This window comes from Phyllobates terribilis, unplaced genomic scaffold (genome assembly GCF_046119375.1).
Source record: "Phyllobates terribilis strain yellow unplaced genomic scaffold, ASM4611937v1 Scaffold_10__3_contigs__length_209671492, whole genome shotgun sequence".
NCBI classification, from domain to species: domain Eukaryota; kingdom Metazoa; phylum Chordata; class Amphibia; order Anura; family Dendrobatidae; genus Phyllobates; species Phyllobates terribilis.
In genome coordinates, this window is record NW_027362770.1 from 176,553,107 (window position 1) to 176,573,348 (window position 20,242).

Consider the following 20,242-nt stretch of genomic DNA (forward strand, 5'->3'; position numbering starts at 1 on the left):
TCACCCCCATCCTCCACATACACTGCCCTGAGGCTATACTCCTCCCGTGGGGAGTTATGCTACGCTCTGCTGCACCCACAACACCAGCCTCAGCGGTCTGCCCTGTAGCGGCGGTTCACTCTGACCGCAATCCACGGGTGGCGTAGTCGGACATTTAAACATCAAAACCACATAAATAGTTCCGCCACTGGTTTGACCACCCTGAGCCACGGAACCGGATCGCCGCCACGAAGACTGCAACCACCAGCATCCACCAAAAAGTGTCCGGCTCCGGGTGTCCCAAGGCCCAGGGGGTGCGTCAGAACATTTTCATCACCTTTCACAATCACCAATGGGACAAGGCAGGGATGTCCTCTGTCCCCTCTCTTATACATCCTAGTGACGGAGCACCTGCTCTCATCAATTCGCCATAACCCCAATATTAGGTGGATTGAGGTGGGAGGCACCGAGTACAAGTGCTCTCTATTTGCTGATGATGTCCTAGTATATATCACTCAATCACATATATCCATCCCTGCTGTTATGGCTGAAATAGATCACTTTGTTACATGGTCAAATTTTGAAATCAATGCAGCGAAGTCTGAGGCCCTCGATGTCTCCCTCCCCAAATCCATATAGGATTCCATCCAGTCCAACTTTCCCTTTGCTTGGCCCTCACAGGGTATCAAATACTTAGGAATTCCTATTCATAGAGACCTCTCCCATCTATGTTATCTTAATTTTGGGCCCTTTATTGAACAACTCCATACAGACCACGGTTGGCAAGTTAGAACTGTAAGATTCACTACGTGAACCACTGGTGTTTTGTGGAAAAGCACATGTACACTGCGTTCCAAATTATTATACAAAAAGTGTTTAGGAGTGATAAGGGAAGAATTTGTTTGTTTGTCAGTTAAACTCATTGATGGTGATGTGTGTCAGGGCTCTTTATATCACTGTAAGCAATTGCAGACACCTGTGCTAATTAGTTTGGCAGGTGTGTCCAATGAAAGGCAAGACTACTTAAGAAGGCTCTCTCACATTATTAAGCAGCCTACATTTTCTGCCAAAATGGGAAAGAAAAAGGATGTGTCGGCTGCTGAGAAGCAACAAATTGTGGAGTGTTTAGGTCAAGGCATGACTACAATCAACATTGTGCGATGATCAGGATGAAGTGTCTTGGCAATCAAGAAGTATGTAGCTGATTCACAGTACACACGTGTGCGTGCTGATAAGGGCAAATTGAGGACTCTTTCCTACAAGCAATTACGTCAGGTTAAAAGAGCAGCGGCAAAAAAAGCCTTGTCATAGCAGCAGACAAGTTTTTGAAGCTGCTGGTGCCTCCAACGTCCCCCGAACAACAAGATGCAGGGTCCTTCAGAGGTTTGCAGCTGTGCATACGCCATCCTGTCGACCTCCTCTATCTACTTCACACAAGCAGAAATGGCTCCAGTGGGCCAAACATTACATGAAGACTGATTTCAAAACTGTTTTGTTCACGGATGAGTGCCGTGCAGCGCTCGATGGTCCAGATGAATGGAGTGGAGGATGGCTGGTTGATGGACACCCCACGCAAACACGGCTACAGCGCCAACAAGGAGGAGGTGGAGTAATGTTTTGGGCTGGAATCATGGGGAGAGAGATTGTCGGCCCCTTTAGGATCCCTGAAGGCGCTAAAGATGAACTCCATAATGTATGTGGATTTTCTCAAACAGCACTTCCTGCCATGGTTCAAGAAGAAGAACCGTGTATTTCACAGCAAGATCATTTTTCTGCATGATAATGCACCATCTCATGCTGCACATAAAACATCTGCATCTCTGGCTGCTATGGGCATAAAAGGGGACAAACTTATGGTGTGACCCCCATGCTCCCCTGACCTCTACCCCATTCAGAACCTTTGGAGCATCATTAAAAGGAGTGTCTATGATGGCGGGAGGCAGTTCACATCTAAGCAACAGCTCTGGGAGGGTATTCTGTCCTCATGCAAAACAATTGAAGCAGAAACCATCCAAAACCTGACAAATTCAATGGACGAGAGAGTTCAGAAGCTCCTTTCGAACAAGGGGTCCTATGTGAAAATGTAACATCACCTAGAATAAAGTTTTGAGTTGAAAACTGTTTGATTTCAGTTTCTAACAACCTGCTAATGCTTATAATTTCAAAAATGACCATTTTTTTGGTCTTTATTAAAATGAAAAGGTTGATCGAAAAGTTTGGGGGATCTAAGAGTGTGGCAACCCAGTAGTCATGATTACTTCGAATTCTGACAATATGAGGGTCATGCTGCAGGTAGTGCAGCAAGAAGGCACTTATGTGTCTTGCGCATCTCGGAGCCCCAAAATTATTTTCCGGGTTAGATGCAGCTAAAAATTATTTTTAATTTTAAATCTGGTGAAGCTTATTATAGATGGCCTAATAGGATCAGTGCTGCACACTGCTACAAAGCCCAAATTATTTTCCAGTCAAGATACAGATAAACATGATTAGTAATTTGAAAGCTTAAAACGGTTGGTAGGGTGATTTTAACCAATCATCAAGCTTTTACTCTCCCCAGGATGACACAGGGGTAGAAAAGTCGTTTCGGATCCATGATTTGTTCATCTTTATGAACGTGAGTCTGTCTACATTATCAGTGGAGAGCCGCGTGCGCTTATCTGTCAGCACACCACCAGCAGCGCTGAACACACGTTCAGACAGAACGCTGGCTGCGGGGCATGACAAGATCTCCAAGGCGTAAGTGGCTAGCTCCGGCCATTTATCCAGATTGGAAGCCCAAAAAGAGCAAGGGTCCAGTGACACAGTCGTGGCTTCAATGTTTACTTGGAGATACTCCTGTACCATCGTCTCTAGGCGTTGACTATGTGTCAGACTTCTTGTCTCCTGTGGCCTTGCAAAGGATGGGCTAAAAAAGTGGTGAAATGATTCCGCAAAATTGATGTTACCAGCAGATACTGTGGTTCTGTTACGGTTTGAGTGCTGAACACTTGACGGTCCCACGGTTGGCAAGTTGGAACTGTGAGATTCACTACGTGCACCACTGGTTTTTTGTGGAAAAGCACATGTAAGATTCTGCAACAGTCTCTGCTGATACTCCTGCATGCGTGCATCCCTTTCTATGGCAGGAATAATTTCTGCAAATTTACTTTTGTACCGGGGATCTAACAGTGTGGCAACCCAGTAGTCAGGATTATTTCTAATTCTCACAATTCGAGGGTCATGTTGCAGGTAGTGCAGCAAGAAGGCACTCGTGTGTTGCGCATCCAGGAGCACCAAGTCCCTGTTGTGTTGGTGGCGAGGTAACAATCATGCTTCCTTCCTCTGTCCTCTCCCCCCAACCTCGCACAACAGAAATGTGATCAAGGTCTCCCTCATCTGATGAGTCTTCCATCAGTTCGTCCTCCACTTCTTCCTGGGCTCCTGCACCTTCCTCACTAGTTTGGCTGCTACCATGCGCCCTGGTAAAACCATCTCCCCCACCCTCACATGCCTGCCGCCTTGGTGCTGCCGACCGTCTGGACCTTGCAGATGTTAGCCCTTCCGCATACAACTCCTCCTCCTCTACTTCCTCCACCTCCTCTTGTGCCACCACCTGACTCCGAATTCTGTTTAACATGTGCTCCAGCATGTAAATCACCGGAATAGTCATGCTGATAATGGCATCGTCAGCACTAAACATCTTCGTCGCCATTTCAAAACTGTGCAGAAGGGTGCATAGGTTCCTGATCTGAGACCACTCCTCCAGCGTGATTTGCCCCACCTCTGAATCTCGTTGGCCCAGGCTATACGTCAGAACGTATTGCACCAGGGCTTGTCGGTGCTGCCACAGTCGCTGCAACATGTGCAGAGTTGAATTCCACCGGGTAGGCACATCGCATTTTAGCCGGTGAAGTGGCAGGCCCAACGACTTCTGTAGAGATGTAAGTCGCTGAGCTGCGGGATGCGAACGGCGGAAGTGAGCACACAGCGACCGTGCCCTCTGCAGAAGGCCATCTAGTCTGGGATAGTGGGCTAAAAATTGCTGGACAACCAGGTTCAACACGTGAGCCATACAAGGCACGTGTGTGACATTGCCCCGGCGAAGGGCCGCACCCAGGTTTGCAGCATTGTCGCACACGGCCTTCCCTGGTTTCAGGTCCAGTGGAGACAACCATTCATGAAATTGGTTCTCCAGAGCTGACCACAACTCCTCAGCTGTGTGACTCACATTTCCCAGACATTTCAATGTAAAAACCGCCTGATGACGTTGAGCCCTACTGCCAGCATAGTAAGGAGGTGTGCAGGATCCCTTCTGCGCAGTTAGAAAGCTTGTGGCATGACCAGACAGGCTTTGGGTGCAGGTGGAAGACCGAGAGGAGGTTGAGGAGGCAGAAGCAGTGGAGGAACTTTGACATAAAGAGGATTGACGCACAACTCGTGGGGACGGCAAGACTTGGACAGCAGCCCCTTGTCCTGCTGTCACCATAGTTACCCAGTGCCCAGTCAGCGACATGTAACGCCCCTGTCCATGCCTACTCGTCCAAGTGTCTGTGGTGAAATGCACCCTGTCACACACAGAGTTTCTCAAAGAAGCGGTGATGTTGTGTGCGACATGCTGGTGGAGCGCAGGCACACCTTTCTTTGAGAAGTAGTGCCGACTGGGCATCTGGTACTGGGGCACTGCGACGGACATAAGGTCTCGAAAATCCTCTGTGTCCACCAGGCGGAAAGGCAGCATTTCTGTAGCCAAGAGCTTGCAGATGGTGAAATTCAACCTCTTAGCTTTCTCATGGCTAGGAGGAAATGGTCTTTTACTTGTCCACATCTGAGGGACCGAGGGCTGGCTATTGTGCTTAGACGGGGTTGATAAGGGTGTCCCCGGCAAACTGCCGGTCTGTGAGGAAGATGCAGGCGGACATGTTAGGTTGCCTTGATCCAAAGGTGGTGCTATCGATGTCGGACAGCGCTCAACACCAGCTGGTGTTACCACCTCCAAAGAAAATGATGACCTGCCAATCACGCTGGCTGTTGCGGGTAAAGAGGTGGCAGGTCTGCGCCCCAAAACAGGTGTGACTGCTGTCCCCCCAGTCACAGAGGATGAAGAGGCCGCGGATGCACAAGATATGGCAGACGGTGATTGGCCCGGCCGTCTAGGCCGCATTGTAGCACACTGAGCTTCCCACTGCAACTTATGCTTCATGTCCATGTGCCGGTTCATGCATGAAGTACTCAAACTATGTATTTTTTGGCCTCTACTTAGCTTTTGCTGACAAATGTTACAGATAACACGAGTTGGGTCATCTTTATCGATCTGAAAAAATGCCCAGGCTATGCAAGGCTTAGCACCCATGCGACCTGAAGAGCCACCACGACTTGTGGTGAGAGGCAGAGTTGTGTTTGAGGATGCAGTTGTTGACGTGCTTCCAGTACTACGTCTCTGTCCAGGAAGGCGCAACCTGACCTCGTCGTCACTAGCATCTTCCTCCACCTCCTCTGCTGACCTCATCTCTTGGCTGACTGTGGGTTGACAGTAAGTGGGATCTCCGACCTCATCATCATCACCCTGTGCGTTATCACACCCGTCGTCCTCAGAGCCAACCTGTTCCTGCCCTGACAAAAAACCAAAGTTGTCGCTCCAATCAGGTATTTGAGTCTTATCATCGTCTTCCTCATTGTCTCCACCAACAGGAGTTACAGTTTGGGAATGAGGGTCTACATTATGGTCAGAACCTTCTGCGTCTGGTCCTGGATCCGACTCATAAAGATTCTGGGCATCAGTGCAGATCATTTCCTCGTCTGGATTCACAGAAGCGCTGGAGTCGACCTCTGATTCCCAGGCTATAGTATGAGTAAACAGCTCTGCAGACTCAACCATCTGTTCTACCTCATACTCAGACGGGCAGCTGGAGATTTGGGAGCTGTGAGGAAGCAAGTGCGATTTGGGTGACACCTTTGAGGACTGGAGTATTTGTGATGTTGAAGTTGATGTGGAGGAGAGCCCACTTAAAGGAGCACTTGATATCCGTTGAAGCACCTGCTGTTTTTGTGCCTCATCTGGAATTTGTAGCGATTGGCGTGGCCGTAAGAAAGGGATCTTATCACATTGTCCGCTAAAAGAAGTAGACATTTTAGTTTGGCTGGAAGATGGTCTTTCTTCTGCACCTACCCCACGGACACAACCTTTTTTCCCCTTCCCAACACGCCTATTCCCCTTTCCACCAGCAGCAGGCCTTTTTCCACTCATTTTGGTGGTTAACTAATTCACAACTCTGGAGTTGTTTGCACAAAAAAACAATGGATGGTAACCGAGCAGAGCTGAGTGGCCAAACTGTGGTATTAGGCCAAAACTATTGGCTGGGCTAGATGCAGAAAAAAATTATTTTTAATTTGCAACCTGATGGAGGTCAGTATAGATGGACTAATAGAACAAGTCCCACACACTGCTAGAAGCCCAAATATTTTTTCAGAGATAAATGAAGAAAAAAATTATTTTTAATTTGCAACCTGATGGAGGTCAGTATAGATGGACTAATAGACCAAGTCCCACACACAGCTAGAAGCCCAAATATTTTTTCAGAGCTAGATGCAGAAAAAAATTATTTTTAATTTGCAACCTGATGGAGGTCAGTATAGATGGACTAATAGACCAAGTCCCACACACTGCTAGAAGCCCAAATATTTTTTCAGAGCTAGATGCAGAAATTTTTTTTATTCAATTTGCAACCTGATGGAGGTCAGTATAGATGGACTAATAGACCAAGTCCCACACACTGCTAGAAGCCCAAATATTTTTTCAGAGCTAGATGCAGAAAAAAATTATTTTTAATTTGCAACCTGATGGAGGTCAGTATAGATGGACTAATAGACCAAGTCCCACACACCGCTAGAAGCCCAAATATTTTTTCAGAGCTAGATGCAGAAATTTTTTTTATTCAATTTGCAACCTGATGGAGGTCAGTATAGATGGACTAATAGAACAAGTCCCACACGCTGCTAGAAGCCCAAATATTTTTTCAGAGATAAATGAAGAAAAAAATTATTTTTAATTTGCAACCTGATGGAGGTCAGTATAGATGGACTAATAGACCAAGTCCCACACACTGCTAGAAGCCCAAATATTTTTTCAGAGCTAGATGCAGAAAAAAATTATTTTTAATTTGCAACCTGATGGAGGTCAGTATAGATGGACTAATAGACCAAGTCCCACACACCGCTAGAAGCCCAAATATTTTTTCAGAGCTAGATGCAGAAAAAAATTATTTTTAATTTGCAACCTGATGGAGGTCAGTATAGATGGACTAATAGACCAAGTCCCACACACAGCTAGAAGCCCAAATATTTGTTCAGAGCTAAATGAAGAAAAAAATTATTTTTAATTTGCAACCTGATGGAGGTCAGTATAGATGGACTAATAGAATGATGCTATGCCCAAAAGATTTTACTTCACTAGGTGCAGTAAAAAAATTGGTATTCTATACACAGGTGGTATATCTTGCAACACAGATAGGCTACTCCACTGACTAACACACTCTGCAATAGGCCAAAAAGGATTAGCTTTGCTAGATTCAGCCAAATGCTGTGAAAAAAACTTGCACAGCACTGGCACAGACCTGCCTGGCAAAAACTGATAGGAACTGATGTAACCTAGTCCTGAAAAGGACTCCAATTACAATTAGTCTTTACTCCCACAACCTATCTATTTAAGAGCACAGACCTGCCTGATAAAAGTCGTAGGAAATGCTGTAACCTAGTCCTTAAAAGGACTGCAATCACAACTATTCCCTACTCCCAAGCTATCTGTATATTTGTGCGAAAATTGGCTTGAAATTAACAAGGTATAGCGCACACAGCAACAGCGGTGCCGTCTAACATGCAGCTGCAGCAGTGAGAAAATGGTGGCGACGGGGAAAATGGCTTGGTCTTATAGGGCAAGGACATGTGACATACACTGCCAATCACACATGCCCTTGCTTGTGTGAAAAAAAGCACTTCGCTCCGTGTGTGCGCTGCTGATAGGCTGACAGATTGCACCTCCCCACTGCAAATGCGGGAAAGAGAAAAAAAAATGGAGATCTTCATTGTTCCTGCAGAGATCCATCCCCTGCCCCTCCCCCCACCCCGCTGTACACTCAAACTGCGTATTAACATTAATTTTCATCATTACTGAGAAAAAATCCAGTTATGATTTTGGTGCACGAACAGTTATCGAACATAACCTCGAACAGCCGAATTTTTCTCAAATTGTTCGTGTTCGCCGACCGGCTCGAACACCGCCCAAAACAGCTCGAATTTGAGATTGGCGAACAGTTCGAGTAGAACAACGCTCATCTCTAGTTACGACCCCCCTGGCTGCGATCTTTGACAGATAGATAGGTAGATAGATAGAGTGTATATAGTAACGCATTGCAGCAATGGCCGACTGACCCTTCTTCTTACTGTTCTTCCTCTATTATACTTTTAGTAGCCGCTTCGCCCTTCTGAATGCCTGCAGCTCCAGGACGGTCTGATCCCGTCCTTTATGTTTTGCGCTTATTGTAATGAAAGTCACAGCGAACAAAGAAAATCTGTCTGGATCGCCCCCATAGCGGCTTTCAGGAGCCACGTAAAGAGCAAATAAAGACAACGCACTGGAGCTCGGATGTTGGGACGTCGTCACCATTCGCACATCAGTAATAAAAATTCTCAAATTGAAAAAATTTCTTTTATTTTTTTTCTTTTTCCCTTTTTTATTGTCTAATTAGAGATTTTATGATCAATTTTTGCCGGACTGCGATCTGTTTTGAAAAGGAATATATGCAGCAGCGAGATGATTAGTGAAAGCTGCGGGCCTGGTGGTTAAGCTAGTATAGTTAATTAGCATAGGTGTTTTTTTTTTTTTACTTTTTACTATTATATGGCTTTGTGCAAAAAAAAGTCTCCACCAGGAATATTTCTTTGCAAAGGGAAATATCTGAGGTCAAAGCAAGCGCAGAAGGTTTCATTAAAAATGGGACTGGTTTATGAAAGTATATCATGAATATTCTCACGTATATCTGATACTCCCAACAGAATGGCAAAATAAAAGTACAAAGTGGTAACAAAGAAAACCAAGAAAAAAAAAACTTTCTAGTTTTGGCAACCCCTATGCTGTACAAATGCTGTAACCAATTGTTTTCTTTATTGCTCCAATACCTATAAAATAAAAAATAAATGCGGAGACTAATAAGGAAGAGGAAGCTCTAGATAGATGGCAGTGTGGGGAACAAAATTATCTTCTGGATGTATTATCTTGAGCTTTTCCTTTTTGTGAGAATGGTAAGGGGACCCTTACATCATTGACATGATGACCATGTCTTGTATAATGAGAACACTGTAAAAAAATGACTACAAGATTTAAAATACCATTTAAGGATAGGCCCTGATGAAGCCATTCTTAAGGCAGGTAGAGAGCTACATGTGTATCTATTCAATGCAGTTTTGAATATTGAACATTTGTAGAAATGTTAGTGTGGGAGAGCAATTTATATTCGTGACAATGAGTGTATGAAGAACACCCCATTGACCATAGATTGGGCTGTTCCTTTATGCAAGAATGTGCTATTGTAGGTACCATCACTTTCTTCTTGACTATATCTTGTATAATGAGGACATCGGGAAAAACAACTACAAGATTGAAATCAACTCTTAAGGTTTGGCCCAGATGAAGCCATTGTTGGTGAAACTCAACGCACATAGAGAGCCACATTTATACCTAATTGTTGCGATTTTAGATATTAAATGTACTACTTGCAGAAATATTAGTGTAGAAGAGAGCATAAACTACACTATTGACCATAGCTTGACCTGTTCATTTATGTGAGAATGCCTTGTGTTGTGGTTGGTCTACATCATTTTCTCGATGACTATGTCTTTCATAATGAGGACACCAGGGAAAAGGACTGCAAAACTGAAAATAACCCATAAGGGATGACCCAGATGAAGCCATTCTTGGCGAAACTCAAGGCAGGTAGAAAGCCACATGTATACATATTTGATTCAATTTTAGATATTGACAATACTATTTGCAGAAATGTCATTGCAGGAGAGAAAATGATGTTCCTCACACTGAGTCTATATAGAACACCATTGACCGTAGCTTGAACAGTTCCTTTACATAAGCATGGCTTGTGATGTTGTAGGTCGACAACACTTTCTTGATGACCGTGTATTGTAAAATGAGAATACCAGGAAAAGCAACTACAAGATTGAAAATAACTCTTAAGGTTTGGCCCAGATGAAGCCATTCTTGGTGAAACAGTCACATTTGTATCTATTTGATGCGATTTTAGATATTGAATGTACTATCTGCCAAAATCTTAGTGTGGGACAGTGTATAGAGAGCACTGTTGACCATAGCTTGAGTTGTTCCTTTAGACAAGAATGACTTGTGCTGTTGTAGGTCTACATCACGTTTTTGATGACCATGTCTCGTATAATGAGGGAGGACACCTGCAAGATTGAAAATAACTCTTAAGGGATGGCCCAGATGAAGCTATTCTTGGCGAAACACAAGGCATGTAAAGAGCCACATGTGTATGGCTCTTTAATGCCATTTTGGATGTTGAAATTACAATCTGCAGAAAAGTTAGTGTGAGACCGCCTGTAGAGGACACCGTTGACCATAGCTTGAGCTGTTGTAGGTCTACATCATTTTCTTGAAGACCATGTTTTAAGTCATTCTCAATATTCCAAAATCTGGGTGGCACCATGTGTTTTTCACGGTGGATTTCAAAACATTTTTACTCTAGGCTTTTAACCTTTTTCTTGCCTTTAAGATGACCAAGGTGATCATGATAGATCAGTACTAATGGTCCTGTGAGACATTTCTGTAATGTTCTGTGTTAATGACTGGCAGTCACGTGTTTCCATCAGACCGCAGCATGTTTGATCCTGGATATTTTTAACGACCTGAATTCGCCACTTATTAGGAAGGTTCTGCAGCTTTTAAATGATTCAAAGTTCCACAGATGATTTTTCTTCCTATTAAGGGTAACAAGCCGAGAGAATTAAACTCACTCACAACCCGAGCTCATTACCTTCCCCAGAGTGAGTTCATTACGTACTGGCACCATGGTTATTCCAACCGCACACCGGCTTCAACTTGGTTTTAACGGGCAAGAAATGTGTTTCGTGAAGATTATTCTTGAAATGGCTGGCGATTGCAGAGAATGATCATTCCCATAATGTGCAGCCATTCTTCCAGGACAATGACCCAAGATGCTCTGTACCTTCATAATAAGGTTTATGTGTGACCTGAAAAGAAAGGTACATTATTTTCTTCGTCATTAGCAAAAAACCATCAACATGATGAAGTTCACAGGCAAAACATAAGGATATAAGGAAGGAGGGTATTTTAATCCTGCTATTGGTATCTATACCTTTTTTAAAATCACTCTACTTATAGAAAAATTTGCCCTAGCATTACAAAAATCACCTCTGAATGTAACAGTAAAATGTTGCATTTCTTTATTACTTGGCGTGACGACACAGCATTTCATCTTAATTATGCCAGACATACAGTACAGACCAAAAGTTTGGACACACCTTCTCATTCAAAGATTTTTCGGTATTTTCATGACTATGAAAATTGTACATTCACACTGAAGGCATCAAAACTATGAATTAACACATGTGGAATTATATACTTAACAAAAAAGTGTGAAACAACTGAAAATATGTCTTATATTCTAGGTTCTTCAAAGTAGCCACCTTTTGCTTTGATGACTGCTTTGCACACTCTTGGCATTCTCTTGATGAGCTTCAAGAGGTAGTCACCGGAAATGGTTTTCACTTCACAGGTGTGCCCTGTCAGGTTTAATAAGTGGGATTTCTTGCCTTATAAATGGGGTTGGTACCATCAGTTGTGTTGTGCAGAAGTCAGGTGGATACACAGCTGATAGTCCTACTGAATAGACTGTTAAAATTTGTATTATGGCAAGAAAAAAGCAGTTAAGTAAAGAAAAATGAGTGGCCATCATTACTTTAAGAAATGAAGGTCAGTCAGTGCGAAAAATTGGGAAAACTTTGAAAGTGTCCCCAAGTGCAGTTGCAAAAACCATCAAGCACTACAAAGAAAATGGCTCACATGAGGACCGCCCCAGGAAAGGAAGACCAAGAGTCACCTCTGCTTCTGAGGATAAGTTTATCCGAGTCACCAGCCTCAGAAATCGCAGGTTAACAGCAGCTCAGATTAGAGACTAGGTCAATGCCACACAGAGTTCTAGCAGCAGACACATCTCTACAACAACTGTTAAGAGGAGACTTTGTGCAGCCGGCCTTCATGGTAAAATAGCTGCAAGGAAACCACTGCTAAGGACAGGCAACAAGCAGAAGAGACTTGTTTGGGCTAAAGAACACAAGGAATGGACATTAGACCAGTGGAAATCTGAGCTTTGGTCTGATGAGTCCAAATTTGATATCTTTGGTTCCAACCACCGTGTCTTTGTGCAACTCAGAAAAGGTGAACGGATGGACTCTACCTGCCTGGTTCCCACCGTGAAGCATGGAGGAGGAGGTGTGATGGTGTGGGGGTGCTTTGCTGGTGACACTGTTGGGGATTTATTCAAAATTGAAGGCATACTAAACCAGCATGGCTACCACAGCATCTTTACCCCTTATATCAGTTCCTACACTTTATTGTACTGCTATTCTTGGGAAACAGGGACACAGGGTCATTGAACAATTGATGTTTGCAAAAATGTTGATTTGTCATAGAAAATATTAAGATCCCTAAAGCCACTGTAGTGAAGTGGCATTCACCCCTCCCTCCTCCTCTCTCACACAGATTTGCAGTAGGAACAAGAACTGACACTCTGAGTCTCTTAGAAATAGACTTCTTCAATGGGCATAAAGAAGTAGGAAATTAGGTATAGTTGAGAAGTGACTATCTTAATTAACATGCAAGCAGCTCCTTTTTGAAGTAAATGACCACTGCAGTGCCAATGAGGAAGTCTATTGTGCGTAGACAGAGGTGTATAGATTATTAAGACAGGAAAGGTCTTTTCATAGAGTTGGATAAAAAAGAGTACCTGTGTTTACACATAGATAGAAAAGTGGAAGAGGCTTTTGTCCTAAGGAAATGTATCCTGAATTGAAATTACACTTTGGTTCCCTCAGGGGAAATGTTACAAACTTATCATAGACGTCTGGGCACCGGTGGAAAATTATGAATACAGGGGTTGGTATAGATCCGATATTGATGAGACATACATTTTCAATTTACAGACTAATCAGCGAAAAAGATGCATATTTTTCATAACTGTAACCCCTGCCTATAAGCCACAAATCAATAGTGACCAGATAACTGACACCAGCCATATCATATTTGCTATCTATGGAAAGGTAAAATCTCGATAAAAAATATGGTGGCAATCTCGAATTTCTGTGATCATCAGGAGTGAAGATATTGCATAAGTTAGGAATTTCATAAAATCCTGAAGGCCTGACGACATCCCACAACCTCAAACAATGAGAGTTGACCTTATCCCGCCTCCCCCTTGACCTGTGAATGATGGCCTGAACCACAGATGTGGGTATAAAAAGGGATCCCTATTCTTCTGCAAGAGAGACTCTACAGAACAGTAGCCAGAATACCATGGTTCCATCAAGAGGGACGCAGATTTTACATTCTACAGGATGCCAGCCTAAGGGACCATGGCCCTATCTGGAAGAATACAGGTCTGCTCCATTGATCATCACTGAACCCATGGAGACATTTAGCGACATCAGGTTGGGACCTCTTGGGTCTCCTGGCCCAATGGAGACATTTGAGGAAGCCAGGTTGGGACCCTCCGGTCACCTGGCCCCATGGAGACATTTGGAGAAGCCAGGTTGGGACCCTCCAGTCACCTGGTCCCATGAAGACGTTCGGAGAAGCCAGGTTGGGACCCTCCAGTCACCTGGCCACGTACCTCAGTGGACTGTCAGCTTCCAAAGCTTGTTACCTCACCTCTGTGGGTGCCAACTAAAAGCGGTGTGCCACTGGGGGGGTAGTCAGCCCTGGAAGCCCTGAGGTAGCAGGTTCCCTAATCCTGGCGAGCCAGCGCAAGGGTGAGACTTTGTAATTTGCACAATCTTGTGTATTTGCTGAAACTGTACTATGTGTTATTATCTGTTGGTGGTTCAATAAGTTATTGCCATACTGTTTTACCCTCACCGTGTGTTGTCTGAGTAGAATTATGTCCACGGGAAAGGAGAGAGGGCATCCAGTGGGATGAGCCCTGGTCCATGCAGTCTCAGACAAGCGGACGAGAGCACACACTGACCCCCATATCTCTCCACTTGGGTACTGGGTTAGAACGATCTTCCAATGAGTTTGGGTTAAACTATCCCACCAGAATACCAGAGGATCTTCCAGTGGGTGTAAGGTTATATATTCCCATTAGACTGGAAAAGGATCTTTCAGTGTGTGGTAGGATTAGACTGACCAATTAGAATACCCAGTGTCGTCGTCAGGGCATTACTGCCCTTACTGGTGTATGGGACCCTGTGAGCAGAAGCAAGGACCGGGCCCCCTCTTTTTGATTCCGCTTACCGGGCCTCAGGTGCAGGATTTGGCCGGTTTAGTAACTGGACGAGCGTCCTCGGATGCACACTCAATTGAAATGTATTGCCATGCAGGAAGTCGGTGGCTGGGGTAAAAATGGGAAAACATATGGGGCGGGATGAAGACACGATGTGGCCAGGATGAGAGAACATATGAAGACAGGATGGAGACATATGGGGTCAGGATGGGAGATCATATGGAGGCAGGATAGAGACACATGGGTCCAGAATGAGAGGACATATGGGGGCAGTATGGAGACATATTGGGCCAGGATGGAGACATATGAGGCAGGACTGGAGAACTTATGGGGGCAGGATGGTGACACATGGGGCCAGGTTGGGAGATCATATGGGGTCAGGAGGGAGACACATGGGGTCAAAATGGAAGGACATATGGGGACAGGGTAGAGACATATGGGGCCAGAATGAGAGGACATATGGGGGCAGGAAGAAGACACATGGGGCCAGTATTGAGATTTATGGAGCCAGGATGGGAGAACATATCAGGCCAGGACGGGAGATAATATTGGGCAGGATGGAGACTTATGGGACCAGGATGAAGACCTATGGGGCCAGGATGAAGACACATGGGGCAAGAAATGAGACACATGGGGCCAGGAATGAGACACAAGGAGCCCAGAATGAGACACAAGGAGACAGGAATTAGACCCAAGGGGCCAGAAATGAGACACAGTGGACTAGGAATGAGCCACATGGGCACCCGGAATCAGACACATGGGGCCAGGATGGGGGACATTATTACAGGAAGGAGGCAGGATGTGGAACATTATTATTGCATGGGCTTATTAAGGGATATTTTTACTGCTGTGATGTATTTTGTTTTTGAGGATACTGTTTTCAGTGGGGGGGGGGGTCCTGTTACTGTGCAGGGTGGCACTATGTCACTTTTTTGTTCTTCATCTGGCAGAGTGTAGAAGTTGGAGAAAAAGTGGGTAATGTGCTCTAGATAACTGTGTGTTATTTTCTGCAGAGACAAGTCCTGGCTGGAAGAAATGATGGCGGTCTGCCCTGCATGAAGACGCAAAGTGAAGATGAAGAACTTCATCTAGAGATATCATTTGTGAATCAGTGAGTTACCTGAACACTTACACTATATACTATATAGAGAGTTCATGTGTAAAATGTCACTTGTGATCACTGTATTTCTTGTACACTATATACGATATACAGAGATACTGTGTATAATGTCACCGGTGATCAATGTATTACCTGTATACTGACACTATATACAGAGCTCCTGTGTATAATGTCACTGGTGATCACTGTATTACCTGTACACTGACATTATGTACAGAGCTCCTGTGTATAATATCACTGGTGATCCGTGTATTACTTGTACACTGACACTATATACAGAGCTTCTGTGTATAATGTCACTGGTGATCCCTGTATTACCTGTACACTACACACTATATACAGAGCTCCTGTGTATAATGTCACTGGTGATCCCTGTATTACTTGTACACTGACACTATATACAGAGCTTCTGTGTATAATGTCACTGGTGATCACTGTATTACCTGTATACAGACACTATATACAGAGCTCCTGTGTATAATGTCACTGGTGATCACTGTATTACCTGTACACTGACACTATATACAGAGCTCCTGTGTAAAATATCACTGGTGATCCCTGTATTACTTGTACACTGACAATATATACAGAGCTTCTGTGTTTAATGTCACTGGTGATCCCTGCATTACTTGTACACTGACAGTATATACAGAGCTTCTGTGTATAATGTCACTGGTGATCACTGTATTACCTGTATACAGACACTATATACAGAGCTCCTGTGTATAATGTCACTGGTGATCACTGTATTACCTGTACACTGACACTATATACAGAGCTCCTGTGTAAAATATCACTGGTGATCCCTGTATTACTTGTACACTGACAATATATACAGAGCTTCTGTGTATAATGTCACTGGTGATCACTGTATTACCTGTATACTGACACTATATACAGAGCTCCTGTGTATAATGTCACTGGTGATCCCTGTATTACCTGTACACTGACACTATATACAGAGCTCCTGTGTATAATATCACTGGTGATCACTGTATTACCTGTACACTGACACTATATACAGAGCTCCTGTGTATAATGTCACTGGTGATCTATGTACTACCTGTACACTGGCACTATATACAGAGCTCCTGTGTATAATGTCACCGGTGATCACTGTATTACCTGTACACTGACACTATATACAGTGCTCCTGTGTATAATGTCACTGTTGATCACTGTATTACCTGTACACTGACACTATATACAGTGCTCCTGTGTATAATGTCACTGGTGATCACTATATTACCTGTACACTATATACACAAGAGCTCTTGTGTATAATGTCACTTGTGATCACTGTATTACTTGTACACTGACACTGTATACAGAGATCCTGTGTATAATGTCACCGGTGATTCCTGTATTACCTGTATGCTGACACTATATACAGGGCTCCTGTGTATAATATCACTGGTGATCACTGTATTACCTGTATACTGACACTATATACAGGGCTCCTGTGTATAATGTCACTGGTGATCCTTGTATTATCTGTACACTGACACTATATACAGAGCTCCTGTGTATAATGTCACTTGTGATTCCTGTATTACCTGTATACTGACACTATATACAAAGCTCCTGTGTATAAAGTCTCTGGTGATCCCTGTACACTATACACTATATACAAAGCTCCTGTGTATAATGTCACTGGTGGTCACTGTACTACCTGTACACTATATACAGAGCTCCTGTGTATAATGTCACTGGTGATCCCTATATTACCTGTACACTGACACTATATACAGAGCTCCTGTGTATAATGTCACGGGTGATCACAGTATTACCTGTACACTGACACTATATACAAAGCTCCTGTGTATAATGTCACTGGTGATCCCTGTACACTATACACTATATACAAAGCTCCTGTGTATAATGTCACTGGTGACCCCTGTACATTATACACTTTATACAAAGCTCCTGTGTATAATGTCACTGGTGATCACTGTACTACCTGTACACTGACACTATATACAGAGCTCCTGTGTATAATGTCACTGGTGATCACTGTATTATCTGTACACTGACACTATATACAAAGCTCCTGTGTATAATGTCACTGGTGATCACTGTATTATCTGTACACTGACACTATATACAAAGCTCCTGTGTATAATGTCACTGGTGATCACTGTATTATCTGTACACTGACACTATATACAGAGCTCCTGTGTATAATGTCACCGGTGATAACTGTATTACCTGTACACTGACACTATATACAGGGCTGCTGTGTATAATGTCACCAGTGATCACTGTATTACCTGTACACTGGCACTATATACAGGGCTCCTGTGTATAATGTTACTGGTGATCTCTGTACTACCAGTACACTGGCACTATATACAGAGCTCCTGTGTATAATGTCACCGGTGATCACTGTATTACCTGTACACTGACACTATATACAGAGCTCCTGTGTAAAATGTCACTGTTGATCACTGTATTACCTGTACACTGACACTATATACAGTGCTCCTGTGTATAATGTCACTGGTGATCACTATATTACCTATACACTATATACACAAGAGCTCTTGTGTATAATGTCACTTGTGATCACTGTATTACTTGTACACTGACACTATATACAGAGATCCTGTGTATAATGTCACCGGTGATTCCTGTATTACCTGTATACTGACACTATATACAGGGCTCCTGTGTATAATATCACTGGTGATCACTGTATTACCTGTATACTGACACTATATACAGGGCTCCTGTGTGTAATGTCACTGGTGATCCTTGTATTATCTGTACACTGACACTATAGACAGAGCTCCTGTGTATAATGTCAATTGTGATTCCTGTATTACCTGTATACTGACACTATATACAAAGCTCCTGTGTATAATGTCACTGGTGATCCCTGTACACTATACACTATATACAAAGCTCCTGTGTATAATGTCACTGGTGGTCACTGTACTACCTGTACACTATATACAGAGCTCCTGTGTATAATGTCACTGGTGATCCCTATATTACCTGTACACTGACACTATATACAGAGCTCCTGTGTATAATGTCACTGGTGATCACAGTATTACCTGTACACTGACACTATATACAAAGCTCCTGTGTATAATGTCACTGGTGATCCCTGTACACTATACACTATATACAAAGCTCCTGTGTATAATGTCACTGGTGACCCCTGTACATTATACACTTTATACAAAGCTCCTGTGTATAATGTCACTGGTGATCACTGTACTACCTGTACACTGACACTATATACAGAGCTCCTGTGTATAATGTCACTGGTGATCACTGTATTATCTGTACACTGACACTATATACAAAGCTCCTGTGTATAATGTCACTGGTGATCACTGTATTATCTGTACACTGACACTATATACAGAGCTCCTGTGTATAATGTCACTGGTGATCACTGTATTATCTGTACACTGACACTATATACAGAGCTCCTGTGTATAATGTCACCGGTGATAACTGTATTACCTGTACACTGACACTATATACAGGGCTGCTGTGTATAATGTCACCAGTGATCACTGTATTACCTGTACACTGGCACTATATACAGGGCTCCTGTGTATAATGTTACTGGTGATCTCTGTACTACCAGTACACTGGCACTATATACAGAGCTCCTGTGTATAATGTCACCGGTGATCACTGTATTACCTGTACACTGACACTATATACAGAGCTCCTGTGTATAAGGTCACTGTTGATCACTGTATTACCTGTACACTGACACTATATACAGTGCTCCTGTGTATAATGTCACTGGTGATCACTATATTACCTATACACTATATACACAAGAGCTCTTGTGTATAATGTCACTTGTGATCACTGTATTACTTGTACACTGACACTATATACAGAGATCCTGTGTATAATGTCACCGGTGATTCCTGTATTACCTGTACACTGACACTATATACAGGGCTCCTGTGTATAATATCACTGGTGATCACTGTATTACCTGTATACTGACACTATATACAGGGCTCCTGTGTGTAATGTCACTGGTGATCCTTGTATTATCTGTACACTGACACTATAGACAGAGCTCCTGTGTATAATGTCAATTGTGATTCCTGTATTACCTGTATACTGACACTATATACAAAGCTCCTGAGTATAATGTCACTGGTGATCCCTGTACACTATACACTATATACAAAGCTCCTGTGTATAATGTCACTGGTGGTCACTGTACTACCTGTACACTATATACAGAGCTCCTGTGTATAATGTCACTGGTGATCACAGTATTACCTGTACACTGACACTATATACAAAGCTCCTGTGTATAATGTCACTGGTGATCCCTGTACACTATACACTATATACAAAGCTCCTGTGAATAATGTCACTGGTGATCACTGTACTACTTGTACACTGACACTATATACAAAACTCCTGTGTATAATGTCACTGGTGACCCCTGTACATTATACACTTTATACAAAGCTCCTGTGTATAATGTCACTGGTGATCACTGTACTACCTGTACACTGACACTATATACAGAGCTCCTGAGTATAATGTCACTGGTGATCTCTGTATTACCTGTACAACACTACACACTACATATAGAGCTCCTGTGTATAATGTCACTGGTGATCACTGTATT